Here is a 17,157-nt window from a genome sequence, read left to right as displayed (position 1 = left end):
ACGCATTGCACATACAATAATTAACGTGCAGTAAAATGAGCAATATATTTAAAATATGTACTTATGGCAGAAATGAGAAAACCAGTAAATTGAGCACATTATAAAGGTAACCACAATCACATATAACCATTGCCAAAGCAGCAGTTGATAATCGGTATGAGATCTAAGTAATTTCAGTCGCTTTCACATTTAACCAAAACGTTCTGCATGTGGCAGCGACTTCCCTACACACCCCCTATGGGGGGTGTACCCCCCCTGTTTTTAAGCGAAGCTTATTGGCTCACTTGTCAGGATCGGTGTACATGGAAAACCATCAGCATCGGCTCGAGCAGCGTCGTCTTCTGCAGCTGGCTCATTGGCGCCCCTTTGGTTGTGCTCGTGCCACTGCTCCCGCGTTCGTCGTCGTCGTCGTCTTCCACAGCTGGCTTTGTTGCTGCTCATCATTCCAGCCTAGAATTTCACTTCTGTCCTCGTAATGGGGAGGCCGTGTTTACGGGGGTATGAGCCATTGCTGAAGGGGGTTTGAGCCATTGATTGTCTTACTTGACGGACACATTTAATTTTGAAGCAATTTAATTTCGAAGAATTGCAAGCGGCAATGGCCGGTGAGTGTTGTTAACCACGCTGCCGAGCGATCTTGAGACATCGAACGCAAGTGACAAAAGCAACGAGCAGAGAATCGTACAACGCAACGGAAGGAAAAGTTGCACAAAAGGGAAGGAAAAGTAGTAGGTCAGGTACACGAGAAGCTTCACTTACCCCCATTTTCTCGATAGAGGAAGGGTTGGTCATTTTTCTGAAGGCGCTCTTAACCCTTTCAGATGCTGTGTACACCATTATGTACACCAAGATAGTGGATCAACAGCAAAAGCACTGTTAAAAATATCTAAAATGTGTCGCATAAATCTTGAAACACTTATAGTTTGATTTGTGCTGCAATTTTGGATTATATGTGCAAAATGTTTTAGTAAAACAAGTGGGAAGGTAGACATTTGGGTGTTATTGCTCGGTGTCCGTATGTTCTATGCAATGGGTTCACTTCTTTCGTGGTTTTTCACAATGCCATGCACCAGGCATAATTTTCAAGCGGCTGGATAAGTGTTTTCCAATCTTTTCAATACATGAAATAGTTGACGTTCTCATATTTGATGTTCCTGTAGTGAATTTTAGCGTGGAGTGCACATTCTGTAAACTTGACAAAACTCACTGAGGAATTGAAAATTCTTAATCATTTCTGCAGCTGTGCACTTTCTGATTCTGAAGGTGCAAGAAATGTGAGAGCAAGCTTTCAATCACCAGGATAAAGTGGCGTCTGAAAGGGTTAATTCGCAATGACTTTTGTTGGTTTTTACGCGCGACGGAAAATTTTCTGTAACAGCGCCGGAAAAGGGGCATATGTACGCGAAAGGACACATTGTCCATATATATAGCTTGCTTGTGATGGGAGACTTCAACACGAAAGAAAGTATGGCGAATACGACGACCGCCCGGGCTTCAAAGCGTCAGGGCGCAAGCGTGGGAAGCGTGCAGCAAGGTAGTGTTGCCGCGTGGTGACACCGAACAAGGCCGGTATTTTGTAGCGATGCCTTTCCGGTAATAATGCCTTTTCGTGCTTATCGCTCTTTGTCAGTGGTCGGAGCGACGGTCCGCTCGCGTTATCAACGGGATCAGCCGGCCGTTAGCGGTCGATGATAAGACTAGAGTAGAATAAGTCATAATGCCTCGCTACAATATCGCGGCCCAGAACGCCGCATCCGTCAAAGGCGGTGACACGCCGTCTGTGAAGCCGCTATGGACAGCGCCGAGCATATGGCGCGCGCGATTCTTCTGGAACAGATGCTTCTGGAACAAACTCCTAGGCGCTCGCGCCAGTAAACATGTCCCAGCACACGGCCCTGGCCCTCGAGCCCCGCGACCTTCGCGAAGTGGCGCGCGCCGGCGGGAGGCTCGAGAAAGTACCGGCACTGATCTCCACAGATCAGTGAGTACCGGAGCTGTAAAGAAGACAGGGGAAAGGGAAGTAAATGTCCTTCCGTGTACTGCGGCGCCCACCCACTTTCTCGGCGCCTCTTTCCGTTTCTTGATTTTTCGAGCGCGCTTATGAAGGAGCGTGCCGCATGACGTAATTCGGTTTTAGGTCAGACACGGGCAGTCAAAACGTCCACAACTCGATGAAGATCTGTTTCCACCCACTTCTGACCAGATTTCCGCATTAGGGTAAGTAATCCTTTTGTTGACTCGCCTTCATACGCATTTCTTGCTTCATTTCGATTTTGGATTTTATAACAAAAACTACGTTAATACTGTCGAAACGATGTTCAAGCATAATTCGATCGATGGCTTCATAATTCGCGAGTTGCCCAATATCTCGTATATAATAATACCTTATGGAAATATATGTTGCGGAATAAACTGTTCAAAAAAAAATTAAGCAGTAACCCACTTGTAACGATACCGGTTTTAACAATATATCGGTTATAACAATGAGAAGCTGCGGCACCGTCAACTTTTGTATGTTTTCTATGGTGAAATAACCCGCTTACTACAACGCCCCCGTGCCGCATTAGCGGTTATAACGAAGTCTGGCCACTGGGTGTCCGTGCCGAAAGGGAATTCAATGCGAACACCTTGAATGTACAAAAATTTGAAAAAGTTGAGCCGTTGCACGCCGCCGCATGCTGTTTTCCACCCGTCTCCACATCGCCAGCCTCGCGCGCCTCTGTCCCGTTGCCCTTCCACCTCTCTGAACACGAATGGGCTGCGCCCATAGCTCTACGCCGCGCCACCCTCCGAAACACGAATGGACCGCGCCAACCGCTGATAGGGGTGGACTAGAGTGTACTAGAATACGGGGTCTCGCCATAGAATAAATCACGTATCACCATATGGATCACTGTAAGTTTGTATGGGTGTTCTGTGGTATCACCATTTTTTTCCTCTCTATTTGGCGGCGCGGTCGGTGTGCGGCGCTTCAGTTCGGATCAGCTCATTCCACGTGAGCGAGAAGTTGGCGCGCGTATCATATTCGCGGCGTGCGTTGTTTTGTTTCGCTTGTGAAAGCGCGGAATGCAACAATGAGCGAGCCTCCTGACCGACAGAAGGTGATCGAAAAGTACCTCCAGGGGTTACATCATCATTAAGACGGCTGCTCCCATGGCTACCTTAAGTCAGTTTAGGCTTTTCGAGAGGTCCTTGGCTGCCGTCAGCGAGAGGCATGCTGTGCGGACGCGCATTGTAAAAAAAAAAACATTCAGTATCCAGGATGGCACAAATTTGAAAATCAGGCACACATCTGCACAGAAAACAGCAGTATTAGATGGGGTGCACAAAGATTTAAAAACATGTAAATGTCACGTAGCTGAACAGAACCAAGGTAATGTTGTTTTCCGTCCCTTGGAGATACTGAGATTATTTTTTACATTCGGCCTAATTACATGATTAGTCTTACTTAATTAATCAACTTCTCAAATATTATAATTATATTTAAAGTTTCAATGAGAAAATTAGAGAGCAACATGAAAAACTCCCGATACAGCTTTCTATTACTGAATACACGCTACGTAGAACTATTTTTCCGAGCGTGAAAGAGGCCCACGAATACACGCGAAGTGCCTCGAGGCAATTTCGAGTCTATTCGCGGGTCTCTTTCACGCTCGGAACACTTTTATGTATCACGTATTGAGCAGCAGAAAACTGTATCGGGAATCTTTCATGTTGCTGTGCAATTCTCTCGTTCACACTTTTTTATCTAATTATAGCATTAGAAAAGTTGATTAATCAGTTATGAAAATAATTATGTAATAAGGCGGAATGCAAAAAATAATCTGAGTATCTCCAAGAGACGACAGACAACATTGCCTTGGTTCTGTCCAGCTATGTGACATTTTCATATTTTTAAATCTTGGTGCATGATAGTTAAGACACCCAGTGTATATCTTATACATGCAGCAAAATTTGCACAGACTGCTGTGGCACACAGCAGTTTTTGTGGCACACAGGAGGTTATCTCTTCCGCAGCGGCTTTCGAGGTTTATTTGACCGTGTGAGGTTCTTTGGACAGTTCGCAAATAAGGTGGGAACTGTATTTGCAGACAGAACAGGGCTCTTTGGCGCGTCAAGTAGCACCATTTTATCGAGCTCCGCGTAATATGCCGTCGATATCATATCCTCTGAGAAATGCTTGGCGCAAACATGGTCGGTAGGCATTATAGTTCAGTCTGCCCTCAGATTTACACGGCGCCACTGCTCTAGACGACCGCTGTCGGACGGCACTTTGAATAGAGGCACACGCTCCGCACAAGTTCGGTATCCAGAATTGCAATTCGTGACGAAGCACTTTCTACCCATTTCAAACTCTCAGAAGGCCGCTTCCACCTTGGTCGAGGGCCCGTGGCGACAATACACAAGCACAAGATTATGAAAGGCGCGTGAACAAAAAGTGTGCCTTCAAAACAGCACGGCCGCACATGCAAGCACAAAGCGCACAAAGACAGCGAAGCACGCACCTTCCCGCCGAGGCTGGGACCGCATACCGCAGCGCCCTCTACGACGGCGCCGAACCGGCTGCAACCAAGCCGAACATAATCTGGACGCGAGCGAGCGGCGCATTCGCGCGCGTTGGGGGGAGAGTGTCAGCACCTCTCCTTATTCTTACACCGTGCTATTATTAAGACCAGTTACTGACTGACGAAGCAAAATCGCGCCTCAAAAACGTCTCCGCAGGGCGCGATCGAAGTTTTCCTCGGATTTCCTCTGGTAGCGCGTTAGCTGTCGTCTGCCACGGCAGGCCCGACGCAGGCGGCGCCACTGTCGATATCGCGCCTCGATCGCGCTGAGCGCGATAGTGGAACGGAGGAGGAGGGAAGTGGATGGCGCTACTTTTATGCCAAGCCGAACTGAGGCGCCGCACACTGACCGCGCCGCCAAACAGAGAGAGAGAGAAAATAAAATGGTGATACGTCATCGAGGCGAAGCCCCGCCTCTGCACGGATTTGTTGTGAAAACAGTCGCACCCCGCTGATAGCGCTCGGCGCTGGGCTTTATTTTTTTTGGCGTAGAGGCTGGGCTGGGCTGGCGGAGCGCCTCAAATGTGCGACGCAATAAAGCCAACGAGGTGTTCGCATGGGTGTTCTGTGGTGTTCGCGCCGACGAAAACGAAGTGACGGAGTTCGCATCGCCGTAGTCATTAGGGAAAATCTTACTGGGCCGCTATTTTGTAGCGATGCCTTTAAAGTAATACCTTTTCGCGCTTATCGCGCTTTGTCAGTGGTCAGAGCGACGGTCCGCTCACGATATCAACGTTGATAACGCGAGCGGACCGTCGCTCTGACCACTGACAAAGTGTGATAAACGCGAAAAGGCATTATTACTTTAAAGGCATCGCTACAAAATACCGGCCCTGGAGTGCAGAGGAACGCCGGAGCGCTTCGTGCCTATTTGTGCCTTTATTCTTGCGTTTACCGCCGCGCATAGCACCGCGTTGGCTGCGTGCCTTCCTGACTGCGTAGTCACCAACCATGATCGCGTCGAAGGCGGCCGCGATTTCGTCCGCAGCGGTTGCGGCAAACAGTAGTTTTGTTTTGACTCGGTACGCGTGTCGGCCGCCTGCATTCATAACTGTGTGCTCAGTGCATAACTCAGTGCATAGCTGTCGAGGATGAAGAGCACAGTCTACATCGCGATGGGCGGCGACCTGGCGACACAGGCGAAAAAATAATCGGGATGTGCGCGCGGTAGTGAAAAGCGTGTCTCAGATGAAGACGCGCGCCGCGGCCGCGCTGTGACAGAAGTCGCGAGGCCTTCGCCGCTTCGAGCGCTAATCAGTCACGAGATGACGAGAATTGCAGCTTCTGCATTGCTTTTGTGCAAAATAGAAGCAGGATTCTGATGATTCATTCAGTAAATAAAAGCGTGTTGACGTAGAAAGCATTTGTTTGTTTTCTTGATACTCTCGATAATTCGACATTCGGTTAATTCGGTCATTTTTTTCGGTCCCGTAAAATCCAAATTAACGAGGTTTTACTATATCGGTGCCATCCTTAATGCCGACATTCGCGACTTATTACACGCGATCAGAGCGTGCAGGAAGCACAGTTAAACGAGTCAACACAATCGGCAGCCAGATGGAGGAAGGTGGTGGGGATAAAGCCCCTATATATAAAAAGTAGCGCCATCCACTTCCCTCCTCCTCCGTTCCACTATCGCGATCGGCACCAACGTTTATAGTTCTATAAACGTTGATCGGCACGACCAGCGCCATTTCACGAGGGCGCTCCCGACGGTCTGGCGTGGAGAGTATGTGTCAGTGTTGCCTGCTCGGTCTGGACTGTGAGCTTGCCTTGCGCTTGCATTGCGGAGTGGTAGCTTTCCATCGATGTTCCCGTTTATTTTTGTCACGAATGACTTACGCTCGTAAATAATGGCATATATACTCATAAAAAGGCTACAGGCCAGCACTGGGCAGTTTATGGGTGCACAAACAACCAGCGGAAAATAACGATTTTGGGGACCAAGTGTGTCCACAACACAGCACTCCGCGAGACCACTGCCGCGATGTGGTATGCTCACGCTTCGCCGATTTCCTGCATCTCCTGAGGACTTGGCATTTCAGTGTAATGTGAACCAATGCACACATCAGTAAAATAACGCATTTTGGTAAACTCTTTTCGGCACATTTCCCTACAGGTTGCGAGAATTGTCGGCTCTTCGATGCAATATTTTCTCGTATGTAATGGCAGAGGCTACATTTGTTATTCTTTCATACACGACTTCATTCCAGTGCCTAATACGGGGGTCACACGGCGCACTTTTGATCGTGATCGAGCCCGATATGGGTCGAATTTCTTGGTCGCGATTGGATTTTTTGCTCAATGTGCGGAAGGGAGCCAATCGCGGTCGAACATTCCAATCCAGATCGGTCTCGATCGCTATCAAAAGTGTCCGTGTGACACCGGTATAAGACAAATTAGAGCACTCTGCGAGAGAACTAGTCGGTAAATACACTTCGCAACGATCTGGAAAAATCGTGTCCTATGGAAGATGTATGCGGACCCTGTGTCCACCAAAACATTGTCTCTGCGTTCACACGCACCCTGTATACGCGGCCCTGCCCATAAAGGTAATTAACTTCAACAGTGTGGTGCTGCATCGAGCTCACCCATCTTTGAGCGTTGTCTATGTGCTTGGGCAGCAAGAGAACGCAAAAACGAACGTGTCAACCTCATCAGTGCGGCCTAGCGCCAGTTCGGGAACCGTAATGCGCTAACTGTGCGTGGCGTAGAAACGCGCTAAATGAGCCCGCGCAAGTAAGAACGTAAAAAAAAAAAAAAAAAAAAAAAACGGTATTCGCATGGGTACGCGGATAATAGCATCATGCTTGAAAGAATAACAGTAACGAAAAAAATAAATTCGCACAGTCGATCAAGTGAAATACTTACGTGCGTGCAGAGACGGCTTCGCTGACCACTAAGCGCTTTTCACTCACGGTCAGTAGTGGCTTACAGTCATATGCATATGCATTTATTCGACAATTGTTAAGACTCGACATTACTTTATTATGAACATAGCACAGTGAGACGGTGTAAGGGAAACAAGAGAAAGAGCAGAGATGGCCCTAACGCTGCAATATTATTGGCTTATTTCGCTTCAGAGATAGCGCACACGAACAATTCTTGCCGTACGCGATATCTTCAATACAAACTTCGCGCACGATCTACGATATCACCTTGAGCGAAGCTTGTTCCAAATTCAGACATTCGAAAGAAAAGCCATTCCGGGTAAACAAACGTAAAAAATAGGTAAACATATATATCTTTATAACAAGTCCTGTTATAATCCCTATTTGGATTGACAGTATGTATAAATAAATAAATACTAAAAATAAAAATCTAGCACCTGGGCTGTATCAGTCGCGCTGGCATCTGTGATTACTGCCGCGCGTCGGTTTATTTATTTATTTTATTTATTTATGAGTACCTTACAGCGCCCTCGTGGGACATTGTGTAAGGGGGGCAATACAGCATGTACATAATAGAGAAATACACATAGGTGAAATATTGATTATTACAAATGTAAGTGAACACACGAACAGAGAAACGCAAAATATACTAAAACAGCAAAGTGTAGTGTCTGAAGGCGTTACACGCGAGTCAGGTTCGCTGCAGGTACCGCGCTGCTCGATTGCCACGCTTTATGCTTTGACATTTGGTTATAAGCGCCCTGCACCGCACCAGATCCAATACATTTTGCACATTGATTGAGCTGTTCAGTTAAGGCGCAAGCGTATGGAGTAACCACCGCATATCTACCAACCACTGACACGCGTCGTCGGGTCGCCGGCGCCTGGTTCTATAAGCATTGCCCGACAGCTACGTACGCGCCTGCTTTCGCTAAATGAGGCAACCCTCAATCGCGAAACGTAATGGTGATCAGATTCAATCGACGATACGGTCACATGTGCCCAGCAATAACAATGAAATATACCGCTGATTAGCACGCCAGGTCTCGACGAAGCAGACGCGGCTGCCGCCGCTACCAACGAAGAAACACCACATCCACTGGCTGGGCTTGCTGTTGCCATGGCACACTACACTGAGCGCTCACGCGAGCACGTGAAACATGTAATAAGTCAAGCGGCACAAGACAAGCGAAGCTGAAGAAAACAATCGAAATAATGCGCGGCGAAGATCACACAACCGAAGTGCTGCCGGCCTGCTCTCGCAAGGCGCACAGTCCAAAATGGCGGCGACGCTAGACGTCGCTCGTGTCGGCCAATGGCGCTGCTCAAACGTCGGTTTGTGAAAAGGTCTATACCAGCGCGATCGAGTTGCGATATCGACAGTGGCGCCGCCTGCGTCGGGCCTGCCGTGGCAGACGACAGCTAACGCGCTACCAGAGGAAATCCGAGGAAAACTTCGATCGCGCCCTGCGGAGAAGTTTTTGAGGCGCGATTTTGCTTCGTCACTCAGTAACTGGTCTTAATAATGCCGTTTTGGAAGTATCAACGCGACGATGCGAGACGGCGCAAATATCAAGTGTGCAGCAAGCGTTTGCGCACGCCGGATTGTAAACAAAAAAATGCCTTTTGCCCTCGCCTTGTCGGTTGCGGCAACTGAAGGCGCAGCAGCATGCCATCACAACGAAGTTCTTGTCCCTAACACGTTTGATCCGTTTGTGCGTACAGCACTTTCGTCGCACAGGCCCGAGAACGGCAGTCGGAGCGCGCTGGAAAGAAAAAAATATACAAAAGCGCAACGCGTGCTTCCACGTGACACGGATTGGCCAATGGGGGAGCGGAGGAGGCTGGGGCGATAGGAGGCGGCAAGGAGGAAACGCCGGGATGAGCGCGGTGGCTGCAAGATCTAAGAATGGCGCTACTTTTTATATATAGGGGCTTTAGGTGGGGAGGGTCCCCGCCATTGTAGTTTTCTCACAACAGCTCTGTCATTCCCATATTTTTTTTTTTTTCATGCAACCCGGTTAAAAAGTGATCAGTTATAACAATGGAATTTTCGTGGCACTTGAATATTGTTATAAGTGGGTTCGACTGTACTTAGATGACCAACCTTTCTGGCATTGTTTTCGATTCGGAGGGCTTAAGGCACCGAGATTTATGCTTCGCCTAAATATTTATATAAACGCTGATTTGTTTCAGCACGGTCGATAACAGTCACGCCTTTCATTGTCGGTATCCTGTGCAGAATGTTGACCTCTGTTCATAGCATAATATCCCTGGTATGTTACATGGTAATCTTTCTTTGCGAATTTATTATTTCCCGGATCGTGAGATTATTTTTCTCGCATGTTTGCTGTGCTTTTTTCTGAACAGTAGAATAAAAAGTGATAAGCGTTGTTGAAACAATTAGTGTATTAACAAAAAGTATAAGCAACAAACTCGTACTATTGATTCTAATCGCAGAAGCCTTTCGGCGCAAGGTGAAAAACAATTTATAACGCAGGAAAGATGTTCTGCCTTAGAAAACAAGAGCGTGTGTAATGGGCTATTCCGCGAAGCAGACTCGTTACGGCAGATCATACAGTAGATGTAACGAACACACATCAGAATTCAATGATCAGACTTTACTTTTTTGTCGTATAGGTTATGCCGGCAATGAAGCAGCAACAACCTATCCGGGGCTTCTTCCTTCCTTTGAAAACGTCGAAGCAAGCTCAAAGTGTAAAACCGTGGAACGCTTCCACTAGTGCATCTGAGTGTAGTTTCGTGCCAGAAGGCCCGGAACCGACCACCGAAGAGTGCGCGCAGCTGAAAGGACACTCCCGGTGTTTCATCGGTCACGAGATTCTCCTTCATTGAGGTTACCAGTGACGGCTACTGGTGCGAAATTTGCAAAAGGGTATATAATGAAGGGAAGCTTCTTGTTGACGGAAAAACTGGCGGTGCATGGATCAAGCCAGTCAGCAAGTCCAATGCATCCAAGCTTGGTGAAAAGTCCGCGAAGCACGACGCCTCGGCACACCACAAACATGCTGTAAACATTTTGAGCAAGTCGCAGATAATTTCAGAGGTCATAAGGGAGGCTGCAAAAAGTGCCGATGATCAAACTAAGGTTATGAGAAAGAACATGGCTGTGGCATCCTTTCTTTTCAAGCAGGAAGTAGCCCACACTGCGAACTGGAGATCCTTGCTGACTATGTTTTCTATTATGAATCCTCAAATCGAGCAGTGGTTCAGAGGAAGACTTGCAAACGCGCATTACCTTTCTGCAAAGAATTCAACTGACTGGTTGGAAGCATGTGGGGCGACGGTGAAGAAATTAACTCTTGAAAAGTTCCAAACCTCTGTTTCCACGTTCAAGAAGTTTTCCTACATGGCCGACGAGTGCACCGACATTAATAAACGCCAAATCCTGAGTCACTGCATACGCTATCTTGTTGTGAATGGCCAACCGACGGACGCGTTCCTCGACGTCGAAGTTATATTATCTCTGACGCATCGGCTTCTTCTGTGACCACGCATATCCTGCACGTGTTGAGCAAGTCTGGCTTCTTGTTCATTGGATAGGGCTGCGAACTTCTCTGGAAGGCAGGGAGGGGTGCAGGCTTTACTTAAGCAGAAATGCAACCATCATCTATGTTACACTGACTGCAGAGGTCATTTACTCCAGCTTGCCCTAGTGCGTGCTGCAGAGTCGTCGAAGAAATCAAAAGGACTCTTAATCTCGTCACTCTACTCTTTCTTCAGTAAGAGTCCTAGACGCTTGAGCGTTTTCAAAAACATCGAAGATGCTGTCGAGTTAAAACTGAAACTCGTGCAGCCAGGCAAAACTCGGTGGCTCTCTCAGAGCGATCTCTGGCTGTGATACTGAAAGTACTTGAGCCGCTGATACTTGCTTTGGAAAGCATTCACCAAGATGGTGCTGACATGAGCAGTGAAGCTGCATGGTGGACTATTGTTACAGCTACGTCCAGAAAAAACAAATGTAGGCTGATGATGATTATTATTACACTTGTCGATCGTTTCCTGGGGCCATTGGCGTCTCAAACAATGCCATCCAGGCAATTGCAACGACATCGGTAGATCTTTGCCCTGTGATTGAAGCAACCACGGAGGCTGTTGCGGCGATTTCTGTGGAAGCAGTATTCAAAGTAAGAACGTCAGCAGAGAAGCTCCTTGAAAATAGCACTTTTGTGGCGGTATTAACAGACAAGAACAAGAGCAGCCTCACGCATGAGTTAAACTAGTACAAAGCCCTAATTCTGGACAACCTTCGGCAGTGACTTGTCGACCCCACTTCAACCCTGCAATCTTTCCACGTGTGCCTATCGCGTAGCAAGACACAGTAAACTGGAGGGAAGTCCTCCCAGCAATTGGCTTGCTGTACGACGAAGAACACACGAGGAATTTAGATGCGCAATGGAACGTCTTTCGACACCTGAGGGAGGATTTGACATCCACCGCATTTGATTGTTCCCTTCTCATTGTTCCCCACTTCGTCACTATGTTTCCCAAGTTGCAAGATGTTGTCGGTCATCTTTTGTAGCTACCGATCACCGTGCACAGCCACCGCCGAACGCTCCTTTTCGTCCCTGAACCGGGTTTTGTCGTCGGAAAGAAGCCGCCTTGTCCCTAACCACGTGAATGAGCTGCTGAGCATCACCATTGAAGGCCCGGAACTGCCAGACGTCTGAGATGCCACTGACAGTGACCGACGCGTTTTTCAACATTTTATCGCGAAAGTGGTAGGGTGTTGTAGCAAGAAACCCAAGCGGCATGTAACTGTTCGGAATGTGATTGAGAATGCACATATATTTGTGGCGGTTTAGTTTTATTGGTACGAAGGACATTGATGCTCACTTCTTGGTTCATAATTATTTTATTAGTTTAGTTATGCAGTGAATTGTCGGTATGTACAAAATACCTGTGCTTGTACATATTCAACCAATTGTGTGTAGCAGCCGTAAATTCATATCTTGATATGTCAATGTCATGCATATCGTCGTGGCCGATATTGAAGCTCCCATATGCACCTTCCGCGTGTGCCTACAGTGTTCAGCATAGATTCGACTTCCTGATGTGAGGGCTTAATTAAGAGTTGATATGTTATGCCAAGTGCACAAGCGCGCATGTTTTACAGCATTATCCATGTCTGTGTTCAGCGAGTGGGGTTAAGCAGCTAGATTTTGTAGATTTTACTGCAAGTTCGTCTGAACTGCCGCGTAGTTTCTTGACACGTTTTATGTAGTCTTTGTTCTTTAATTTTGTCTGTTCAGAAATCATACATTCGTCCTTGTCTAAAGTGAAGTAACTGTTCGCAATCTTTGTCACGAGTGTTGGAGTCAAGGACTCAAATGAAAAATAAAGACTGCCGCTCCTAGCTCCTATATTCTCAATGCCCCTCCCCATCCCCTAAAAATTTAGACACTCCCTTAATTTCAGTTCCTGGGGAAACCGATGTGCATGTCAAGTTCAAGAACAAAGCTAAATGAGCTATATATTTAAAATACCAGTTTTATGGCAGAAATGAGATCAAAGCCGATAAAGCCGAGTATCGTAATGTAAAAATAATCAGTCACATATCACAGTTGCCACAGCAGCAGTTGGTAATCAGTATGAGATCGAATTTTTCAAGCCGTTTCAGAGCAGGTTCGGAGCAGTTACTAACAAAAATGAGTTTGGAGCAGCATGTAGCAGCATTTCTCTTTTAGGGCAGTTTGGAGCAGCACTTCCATCACTGCATATACTACACGGACACGTGTAGAGTAGCAACAGACAAATTAACAATAGTGGCCCTCAGTCCACAGTGATAATGGCCTCCATTCGGGCCCCTTCGACCTGCACCGCGCAGGCCCTTCGAGATACAGAGGCAAAAGAACAATCTACATTAGTCATGACAGACTCCCAGGCAGTATGCCAGTCGTTCATGATGGGTACCGTCCCACACAAAATCCACAGAATGCTAGGCACCGCCATAGAATTGCAGCACGCGATAATGTGGTGCCTGGCACACTGTGGACTCAAGGGAAACGAGAGGGCAGACCGAACTCCTCAAGGAATATGCATCTGAGCACCAGTTGGTCCTTTCGAGGAAACGCTCATTCACCCGCACGACATCGTCGAAAACCACAGAAGACAAAAAATTCAGAGCCCTTCCACTGCTGTGAAGATCGAAGCCAGCGAAGCTGTGACTGTGGTGGGTCAGCTATAGTGAATATTGCTATAGTGAATTTATATATTATTGACTATATTGAGCGTCTTCAGCATGTTCGTCAAAGAGCAAGGACACCGGCATCTTGTTTTCGCCCGGCGCGATGGCCAAGTAGTGCGTTTGCTGCGCTAAGTCCGCCCCATCGTCATAGACTACAGCGTATGAGCCACAGCGTTCATAGCCGCGGCACACTGCACGGCATCGTAAGGATCCTGGAAGATGTGGTTAAACGAGCGTCCGTTCCATGGGAGTCCAAAGGGCAACTGCTGATAACAGCGCTAGCGCGACCTCTACGTCACGAGAGAAAGGGGCACAACAATTGGTGGGACGGGCCGCCGTCGAGTATCGCGACACTTGTGAAAGAAGCATCGGCGATGGCGAGGGGTATAACAATGGGCCATCCATCATCCGCTTTGACACCTGTGCTAAGGCACAACTGGCGGGAAACCGCCATGCACATGGAGCCAAAGCAAATGCTGATGGTGATAGTTTTTCTACACGCGGACACGATCCTGGGGAATCTATAGCCCTTAAGAGGAAGCTTTAGCTCGGGTGCTCCTATGTAAATACATGTAAAAGGAGAATCCGTTTTACTCTGCAATCACTGCACCAAATTTGACGAGGTGTGTTGCATTTAAAAGAAACTTAAAATCTAGTGATTGTTGGTTTCAAATTTTTGATTTAGGTCGTCAAATTTTTTATTAAAAATTGACAAAAATAGCAAATTTTTTGAAAACAAAACTATCAAGTTTACAACTATGTAACTCGGCAATAAAAAATGATATCACAACTCTGTGAATTCCACCTAATATAGTACATCTAAAGCGGACAAAATTGATATATTACACATGAATCTAAAAAAAATTTGTAATATGGAAGCCTTTGCAGAACCCTTGTACACAACGTAACAAATTTACATATTGAATTTGTCCGCTTTGAATGATTTAATGGATGCCGTTTACAGAATCACGATATCTGTTCTTGATAGTTAGCTATTTGTAAGCTTAATACTTATATTTTTTTCGAACTTTCCAATTTTTGAAAATTCTTTTAACAAAATTCAGGCCCTAAATCGAAATTCCGCTTCGAATCGTCACTAGAATTTAACTCTCAAATACAACTGATTTCATTAAAATCGGCCCAGTGGTTATCTCGGAAACGCGTTTCTGCGTTTCACATGTATTAGTAAGATACACCCTGCACTCTATGAAGATACATGCCCATGGTGCGGAGAGCGGCCAACTCTTGCCCACTTCTCGATCAAGCCCAGCCAATGCCTTCCTCCATGAATGCCTCGTAGATGCCCGCCAACCGCCACGTCGCTTGCTTTCCCATTGGTACCACTGGTACTGTTACAGTGTATGTTCACTATAGTACGGTGGCGTACCATTGGTATATGCCACCATACTATACCATTAGGGCGGCGGTTTCCCTGCCTTTTCAACTTCCGGCGACGGCGGCGGCCGAACATGGAGAAAGGGGAAAAAAAAAAAAAAAAAAAACCCGGCCAAATGCGCTGGCCGAATGCTTCCGCCGGTGCGTCGATAGCGCCTGCCGCCTCCGAGACGGCAGCAAATGCCATAGTAACCTAATCTCAAACGCATACGTTTGAGGACGTGGTTCCATAATCTGTTGATAACCTTTGTGCCGCTCAGAAAAAGACGGTACAAACGGGACTATTAAAGCTGTTGGATGAAATTCATGAACGTCGTACAGGACTTCCGAGGTTATATAAATGAGGTTAAGCTGACTTATCGAGATCTTCGCATGACTGAAACACTAGCGCCGTCGGGCGACTTCCCATTTTTACCGTGAATAGCTATTCAGAGCGTACATATTACACAGTTCCGGGTAACTCTATTTCGCGGTATTTCGCAGAGACGAGAAAAGGGAGAGGGCACGGAAGCGGGATTTATCGGTCTGGCGCTGAGCCGTGCTCCCTCAAGGGCTGCAGAAGATAGTTCCAAACGAACCACCTTGTACACTCACAGAACACCCATGTAGACTACGCAGCAGGCACAGCCGCTCGTTGAAACGCGAACGCCGCCGTGCGGCAGGCAAGACCACTAAGAGAAATAAAGTTTTAACTACCATACTTTGATATTAAGGCTCATTGCAGACCAAAATCGGTGTCTTGTCGGCCTAGTGAATGAGCCTTTAAAGAGAAAAAAATGGAGCTGGGCTGTTGGCTGGGCCAATGTTGCTTGCTTGCTTGCTTCCTATGCCATGGCGCATAGCCACCACGGGGGATTGGCCAAGAAGCCGGCGGTTAAACAGGTGGGATGAAATTATTCAATGAAACTAACTGATGTTAGAGCCGTATTTTATTTTATCATATAGGGAATCGTGTGCTTTTTGGAAGGAAAGCAAGGTAGAAGGTAATAAAGTGCAATCAGTTTAATTGGAATTTTCGAAATTAATAAATAATCAATCAGTAAATTAATGTAAATTGGAATTTTGCAAAATATTAAACAATATATCACTAAATTAACTTGGTATTCCCCTTGTGTCAATGAGGAACTCGCATACGGCCCTGCATACGTTCCTGTGGCTAAAACCCAGTGTATATGCCCCGAAAGATAGAATATTTTCAGTGTTTATAGCGATGCCTAATTTTCGGAACGGAATTTCGAAGTATTTCTTTCTATGGATTGCGAATCGGTGACAGTTTAATAAATAATGATCAATGGTTTCAGGTTCATTGCAGAAATGACATAGAGGGGATATCGCCAGACCAGACCTGTGTAGATAAATATTTAGGGGTGGAATACGGCATCGTAATTTTGTAATTGAAATTTCCAATTTACGTGTGGGACACCATTTATTATCCCAAGGGTAAAGCAAATGCTTTAAGTCTGTGATTTGGAATGTCTGTTTTGTAGAGTAATTTAAGAGACATAGTTTTCTAAACCTAGCCGCGGTGATGTAAGCAGAAGTCGGCAGAACATGCATGACTGGTCCCTGTAGGGATGTACGTGCGAGTGCGTCGGCCATTTCATTTAAAAACAAATCATGGTGACCTGGTACCCATATTAAACGCACCAGACGTAAGGTCGAAGGGATTAATCTTTCTAGTTCGTTCAAAACTGTGTTGTCTGAGGATGAGGTGAGTGCTGTGCACACTGACAACGAATCTGTTACTATTACAGTTGTCGAAGAATTTCCAGGAAGTTTACGAAGAGCTAATATAATTGCTAATAATTCTGCCTGAAATATAGGTGTAAAATCAGGCAGTCGCATTGAATAAGACCAGGATAGCGCCTCAGAAAAAATACCTACATATACCCGCTTTCTCGTCACACACTGATGCATCCGTCGCTATTACAGTATTGATTTGCATTTGCGCTAAATGATCATGCAGTAATCCGCTTAGATATTTAGTTGGCAGGAGTTTTGCATTGGAAGGAAATATGTCATCAAATTCAATTCTAATAGCATTTAAGGGTATTTTGAGGGGAATAATCTCGTGTATCTGAACCTGTAATGGTTCTAG

Source organism: Dermacentor silvarum, chromosome 1 (genome assembly GCF_013339745.2).
Source record: "Dermacentor silvarum isolate Dsil-2018 chromosome 1, BIME_Dsil_1.4, whole genome shotgun sequence".
Taxonomy (NCBI): domain Eukaryota; kingdom Metazoa; phylum Arthropoda; class Arachnida; order Ixodida; family Ixodidae; genus Dermacentor; species Dermacentor silvarum.
The sequence above is the reverse complement of the archived record's forward strand: the minus strand, read 5'-3'. Positions refer to the sequence as shown.